General features: G+C 31.5%; 1 non-coding gene and 1 pseudogene across 1 annotated transcript; both read right to left on the reverse strand.

The window, feature by feature from the left end:
* Nucleotides 1–332: 332 nt before the first annotated feature.
* LOC116123301 lies at nucleotides 333–435 on the reverse strand. The gene has a single exon (XR_004127015.1). It is a non-coding gene; the product is annotated as a U6 spliceosomal RNA (small nuclear RNA).
* A 4,352-nt stretch (nucleotides 436–4,787) lies between these two features.
* LOC116123110 lies at nucleotides 4,788–7,892 on the reverse strand (annotated as a pseudogene).
* Nucleotides 7,893–8,248: the final 356 nt, after the last annotated feature.

Genomic DNA, 8,248 nt, shown 5'->3' on the forward strand with positions numbered 1-8,248 from the left:
AACGGTTTAATACACATTAGATTTAGCATCATAGCATGCAACCATCAATATGCCAAACCCAGAAACACTAACCCAGTCCAAAAGTTCAAACAAAAATAATCAAACCAGTAAGAGAATCCCAGTTCAAAAATTCAAACCAGTGGTAGAAACCTAGTTCAAAAATCCAAAGAAAATAAAACAAAACCAATAAGAAAGATCCAATTCAAACAAAATAAACATCCAGAAACAAGAAACAAGGTTCAAAAATTCAAACCCAGAAAGAGAAAATTTAAAAAAAAAAAAAAATTAGACCTTTGAGAAACAGAAGCCCAATTCAAAGGACAAAGATGAAAAAAAATTTGGACCATTTCTTGATTTGTCCGTGTCATCCTTGCGAAGGGGCCATGCTAATATTCTCTGTATCGTTCCAATTTTATCAGATGTCTATGAAGAGACAACCCATTACTGCCTTCTCTTTTCTTAAAACTATGCAGTTGTTCTCTGAACTAGAAGATGTGGAATAGTTCGTCTCCAACTTGATGGCTGATTTTATACGTCACATGACGCATTGACTTTTTAAAGGAACAACTAATTTGGATATGACTGGTACTCGGGTTGTTAGTGTTGGGTCGAGAGCCCCACAATGCTATACTATGGGCCTAATGTATCAACCTTTATTAGTTTAAAGGGCTTTATTTTTAAAAAATTAAATTTATTAATTTCATCTCTGTAATTAAATTGTTCACTTTCAGGGAATTTATTTTTGTAATATTTTTAATGCATTTAATTAATTGATAAGATTTCTTGTAAGGAACAAGGTTGGTCTACTTGAAAAAGAAAATATTCATTTTTTATAATTAATTCATAATAAAAACATGACTTAAATATTCACGCAGTTCATGATGACTGTTGAATCATACTTTTAGAAAGATGCATTGACATATAACCATATGATGATCAACACCGTAAATCTTTATGTCGACATATAATAATTTAATTTATGGTTCATTTTAAATTGAAAGCAAATATGAATATTACTAAGCTGACAACATTTTAAGTTCTTATTATTTAATTGATATTAGTATACGTGAAAAATCAACAAAACAATTTACAATCGTAAAGCATAAACTCCATCTCTATTGTATTTATATGATCTTTCGATCAAACTCTTTTAATTACATATATAAATTTTATCTTAATTGTTTGAAAATAAAATTTGGGTTTATGATTGAAAGAGGAAATAAAACTTGAAAATACATATAGCTTTTTTAACGAGGGACAAAATTGTAACTATAAACTTCATAATAATTGGGGTGTAAAGAGATAAAATAAGGGGGCAATAACATAACTTTAAATTTAAATCCTTTCTATTTTAAACTAATGACATAAATAAAGACTAAAAATATTCTCTTATATATTGTCCCCTTATTTTATATACTATAAACTTAATAGTAATTTTTTTGATGATCTCGTAATCTCTTAAAACAAAAAAACAAAAAATACAAATACAAATGAATATCGTCTTGTGGAAAAATATATTAATCTGCTATAATTATATCATGTTAGGAAAAGATTTGGTCATGAAACGGCCAAATATTTGGCCTTTTCACGACCAGATCTCCATTATCGACTATCATTGTTGTCAACCCATCGGCAGTGGTTTAGGGTGGGTGGGGGTGTTTTTGTTAAGATTTAAATTTTTTTTTTTGTTAGGGTGTTTTAGCTAAATCTGAGGGGGTTAAAATATTCAAAAAAAAAATTATATTAATATTTACAAATGAGGGCAATTTAGTAATTTATATAATATACCCACCAATTTATTCCTTTCAACCAAACGTATTAATATAATATACTTATCAATTTATTCCAACCAACCAAACATATTTTCCTAAACATTTTCAATAATCTTCGAGATAATCTATTTTTCTATTAATATAACATTCCTCCAACCAAACATACCCTAAGGTATCTAAAGTAAATCCTCATGCAAATATGCTTATTTCAAGCATTTTTACTAGCGAAAATAATATTTTAATTCATTCACATTATAATTATCAAAAAATTTAATGCACAAAATAAAATCTAACATTTTTGTTAAACAATGGATTTACTGAAAAAGTATATAAATTTCAAATTATAATTAAAAACTCAAAATGCAATAATTTTCTATTGGAATATAATAATTGTTAAGGTAAAAATGTAATTTAGCATTTTTTGTTTGAAAATTATTTATAGTTTTAAAAGTATTTGTAACTCAAAAACTGCAGAAATTGGATTTCTCTTTAAATATGGGCTGAGATGTTTGGGATCATTGGTTTGTGCCTCAGCCCACCCAAGCCCAATAATTTTCCCACCCGTAAATAGGTCAATAATTCATTTACGGATAAGAACTTATATAAGTGTTAATGACATTAATGCCACTCAAACATAATAAAATAACAAAAACTCTCCTAAAGCTTCGAAAATAACATAAACCTTTCGGTAGATTTTAGATGTTAAAATAAACGGCAATAAGACAATTTGATATATTTATTAACTCATAACACTATACATTTTAATATATCATACCTTAAAAGGTTTATGTGTTTAACTCTCCATCAAATCATGCTTTACATGTTGACTTTGGATTTTGGAATCATACTTTTTAGGAGGATTCAAAGACATAAACATATTATGAACACCATCTATTTATTAAGAAGTTTGAATTATTTTGTATATCAAATTTTGGAGGAGCTATCTTAATTTATAGTTAAAGTCAGTTAAGCTGACAAAAATACATAATTAATTGTATTATCGTATTTATTTCAATATCAAACTTAAAACTATAAAGATTGGGAAGAAATTAAAGGAAAAGTTTATCTTAGCACACCCACATTTATCTTTTTATTTAAGGCTTATAAATGGACGGTAATATTTGTTGAAAATCATTATTTATTTATACAAATTTAGTGATTGTGTAATAATAAATTACTAATACCTATTGTATTTTCTGATTTTTTTTACATAAAAAATAAATTAACATGAATATAACTAAGTTTTTTAGTTTTTTTTTTTTTTTTTTTTTTTTTTTTTTTTTTAACTCTTGTCAGATAATGTATTATTATCATCGCCCAATGTAAACTACATTAATTATAAAACATTATTTGAGTTGAAATTCTTAGCCTATTAAATTTGGATGGATTATATTGACCCATTAACGAACCTTAAAAAAAATGTAAATAATACAATTTCATAATTCTAAAACATATTTTATCCAACTAAAAACTGTATAACTAATACTTGATTTCAATAACCAAAAGGAAAAAAAAAAAAAGCGATAAAATCATCATAAACATTTACATATTAAAATCATTTGAAAAAAATTACTCCCACTTTTTATGGTACTTTTAGGAATTACCGATCTTCTAATTTATTTTTTGATTGAAAATTAATTACAATAAAAATATAGTTTCTAAAATTTTAAATAGATCACGTTTAGATGATGATAGTCTCATCCAAATGACTTAAAAAAATCATCTCTAAAAGTTAAGGAACCACGGATTCATACCACCAAAGTTCAATATTCTAGAGCTCAAAAGAGTATATAATATTAATTTAAACTCCATCAACGAAAACTAAACAAGTTTTATTTTATTTTAATTTAATTTAATTTATTTTTTCCCTGTCATTTCTCTTTATCCTTTACTCAATTTTGGGTTTTTGTTAAATTAAAATTAGCAATTCGAATTGAACCTTGATTTAATATTTATGTTACATTTGGTAAATAAACTTAATTACTTAACATGAACTATGTTACATAGTTCAATTACTCTGCTGGTAGACCTTGCACATCAATTTACCATGAACTTGAGATATATACTCCTACGGCCAAATTCTGCAGGATTTGCTGGTGATTCCCCCAGCGTCAGATAGATCGATGCATGCCAACCATTCTGCTGTCGACAATGTTGCTAGATGCACCTTCAGCAACGACTGCTTGCAACCGTTATTGACAGCGGTCCTTCGCTCCAGCAATTTACCATTAAATTGACAGAGAAATCCTTAGCTCCAGCAATTAAGCAAAAGAAACAACTAATTCACTCTGCAAATTCTCTTAGGATTCGGTTCAGTTTCCTCCCCAGATCTTCCACTTTCCTTCTCAGTACTTGTGCCCGCAAATTGTGTATATAGCAGACAGACCCCGCAACATTTAACCTCACAATATTTCGCCCCATACTCGACGGGGTAATATTGAAACGAGGCAGTCGTGTAGTCACCCTGGTGTAGCCTAGCATTGAAACAGGGATCATACCCTAACACGATATGATCAGGATCAATTAACACATAATTGTAGCCAATCACTGTAACCTGCATTTGGCAAGTATAGTAATCAGCACTATTGGTATCAAAATGATAATCACAAGTGACATAAAAAGCACTATCACAGTAGCTCTCCTCAAATTCAATAACTGCACTTAATGCGAACCCGATGAACCTTGTATTACACCAATGCTGAGGGAGCTGAATAGTTATCGAAGATCCTGAACTTTGATAGCTGAACCAGTCAGGAATTTTAGTTCTGGGTAAACAAAAGCTGATTGCAGGTGTGACTTCGAGTACCTGTAACATGAAATTCTTGAATTCTTCTAAACTTGAGGGAAGCTTGGGTAATGATTGAATTCTTCAATTTGTAAATAAAAAGAGCATTGTGATCCATGAAAATGGGACATAGCGTTCAGATACTACCTCCAACTAAGATGCATCTAATTCTTCTAGACTTGAAGGAAGCTTGGGTAATGATTGTAGCCGCTTGCAGTTCATTGCTACTAGTACTCTTAAACATGGTGGAAGCTTCGACAGTTGCTTTATTCTTGAAGGTAGGCTCTCGAAATTGTTTCCGTTCAGATTTAATGTTTTCAATGAGGATATACAACAAAGATCTTCAGGAATTTCGGTTAGATTGCTGCAAGATAAAAATAATTCTGTCAAGGAACATAAAGCTGGTAATGGAGGCAATACAAAACCCAGACATTGAGTATATATATTCCGCTTCCACTCTGAAAATTTGACAAGTTTTGAGCAGCCAGAAAGATCCATTTCAATCAGAGACGTTAAATTACCTATGCTGCTTGGAATGGTCTCAAGATTTTTGCAATCCTTCAATCTCAAATAACAAAGGCCATTTAGATGTTCAATTGAAGATGGTAGCTCTCTAACTTCTGTTGCTCCATTCAACAAAAGACTTTCTAAACTTTCCATTTTCTCCAATATTTCTGGGAAACTCTCAAGTTTAGAGCAATAATCAAGTTCAAGAACGTCGAAGAAATTTCAATTTACAGATACTAGATGAAATACTCTTGAGCCTTAAGCGTTGCGTCATAACTAATGAACAAAGCTCAGGTAGACACATGATGGACGAGGGAACTTCTATAGAGGTTCTACTAAGATCTATATCTCTTATATTCCCTGAAATCTGCGGAAATTCTGTGAGGTATATGCAAGAGGAGAGATTGAGAGTTACAAGCGATTTAAAATGAATGTTGCTTGGAAAGTTCCTAAGGCTTTTGCAGCCACTTAGTCACAGAATACAAAGGTGATTGAGATATTGGATAGATGATGGAACATTAACCAAGCTTGTGCAATGTCCAAGCTCTATTATCTCAATATTTGCGGCCTCTGAGACATCTGGTATCTCAATCAAGTTCTGAGAGTGATAAAGATCAATCGATTTTAACTTGAAGGCAGGCTGTAGCAAAAAGAAAAGACTGTATGGATAAAACATGAACAACATTATACTTATAACAAAAGAAATCAGAAATATGGAAGAAATTATACATACCTTAGTTCCTATCCAGAGTTGCTCAATGTTGCTGTACGGCAGGTTAGGTTCAATAAGCTTCTCTGGACTAAATCTCGGTGGCAATGTTTTCAATGGAAATCCAACCCAATAGAGGCATCTTAACTCATCAGAAAGGTATTCTAATCCTTGGGGGAAACACAATTTAGGGTTATTTACAAAGTCTCCCAAAAGCTGATCAGATAAATAGAATTTCAGAAGCCTAAGATTACGCATATTTGTAAAGGCTTCAGAATTTAAATGCATTTCTCTGATTTTAGACATATCTAGGAGCAAGCCTTCAATTGCATCAGTTCCCTTCAAAGCAGAAGAAAGAACAATTAGCATAAAACACATAGTGAAGTGAAGATAAATTTTATCTGGGTTGATTTTGTATTAAGATCTGATGCATAAAACAAAGTTAACCAAATTCATTTCACTCTTACTTACAGTGTCTTTCTTCAAAACGTTGCAGACATCTTCAGGATTCCACAGTCTGCTATGCTTGCCTGGCTCTTTGAAGGATACTTGGCGAACAATTTCCCAACCCATCTCTTGGAGTAAATCATGCATTTGTAGCTTGTCTTTACTTGAAATTTTTATGAGTGACTTATCAATGAGAACACTCAGTCCATAATGGGCAGAGAAGTAACAACCATCTAGTATTCTTGTTACATGATTACTATCCCCTCCTTTAAAAACTCATGCAATGTCAAGAAATATATCTTGCTCTTCACGGTCTAGTCCATCATAACTGATCCTCAAAATATTATGAATCTTAGGATTAGAAATCTTCTTTAATTTATTCAATGCACTTTCCAAATCTTGTTTGCTCTTTTTGTGTAAGGAGGAAGCCAATACTTTAAGAGCCAATGGACTGCCTTTGGCACAATCTACCACCTTGCTTGAGAGCTCCAAAAAATCATTAGGGGGATGATTTTGTTGAAAGGCAAAATTACAAAACAGTTGAAGAGCTTCATGATGCTTAAATCTTTCAACCTCATAAATGTTATCATTATCCACTCCAAAATTACAAAGAACCTGTTTGTCTCTGGTGGTTATAATAACTTATAATAACCCTACTTCCTGGACCAAATCGATAAAGCCCTCCTGTTAAAAACTCTAATTGTTCTGAATCATTGACATCATTGAGAAAAATAAAAACCTTCTTGCATTGGAGCCTATGCTTAATGAATTGAGGTATCATATTGGGAGTGCCAATACTGAGATTTCTTTCATCTAATACTCTAGAAATAACTTGCTCTCTTAAACGAGCTAATCCACCACATTTTTCTGATTCTTCTCTAACATTTTCAATAAAGCAACAACCTTCAAACTGTCTAGAAATTTGGTTGAAAATAGCTTCAGCAATGGTTGTTTTACCTATCCCTCCCATTCCCCAAATTCCTACAACTCGAAAATCTGACAATCCAGTGCATAACAATGATTTCACTTGCTCAACATGTGATTCTAAACCAACTAGACCTTTGCAATCACTTGAGGGTGATATATCATTCAATTTCTTCAAAACATCTTTAACAATTTCATCTACAAGTTTGGAGTCTGGCCTATCAAATGTAAAGAACAGAAGTAGTAAGTGAAAAAATGCACCCACAATGCATAAACAAAACATTATAATTTATGAAGACTAGAAAACTAAAGAATCAGTAGAAGCAATGTTTCTGTATTTATTAGTCAACTAACTTTAACGGTATATCATGATAAAATTTGGAACTTCCAAGACTTACCTAGTTACCAATGGATCCCATCCGGATAGATTGGATGCTTCGGTCAAAGCAGTCCTAAATCTGTGCACCTTTTCCATCTTCCCCTTAAAATATTCTTCATGCTTAACAAAAGCATCTTTAAAGCTTCCAGTCTGCTTGCTTACATCCAATGGATTTACATTGTAGAAAACTGGTATAACCATTTGGCCCTTGATTTTCTTGCATTCAAGATTTTTTACAAGTTCATCTAAGCACCATTTAGAGGAAGCATAATCTTTAGAGAAAATAATTAATGAAATCTTTGATTCTTCAATTGCTTTCAAAAGGGCAGGCGATATTTCATCTCCTCTCCTAAGTCCATCATCATCCATGAATGTTTGAATTTGTTTTTGACACAAAGCGGCACAAAGATGGCTAGTAAAATTAGCCCAGGTATCCTCTTCTCTAAAACTAAGGAAAACATCATATTTGCCNAAAAGGAAAATGCTTTAAGAATACGCTGCCGTATGGTTGTTTTTCAATTAAAGTCCAATACGCTGCCGTTTTATGTTTTCTTCTTACTAAGTGTAGTTTTAGCAGCAAAACAAAAGAGTAAAGCTGCTTCGTATATCTATGTAATCTGTTTTCAGCATTTCAATTTTAGTTAATGAGAAGAATGATTCAATTTTCAGCTCACTAAATCCTCTATCACACGATATTTCTCTTTTCTTAACTGCTTTGTTTTTCT

Source organism: Pistacia vera, unplaced genomic scaffold (genome assembly GCF_008641045.1).
Source record: "Pistacia vera cultivar Batoury unplaced genomic scaffold, PisVer_v2 Contig1027, whole genome shotgun sequence".
Lineage (NCBI taxonomy): Eukaryota > Viridiplantae > Streptophyta > Magnoliopsida > Sapindales > Anacardiaceae > Pistacia > Pistacia vera.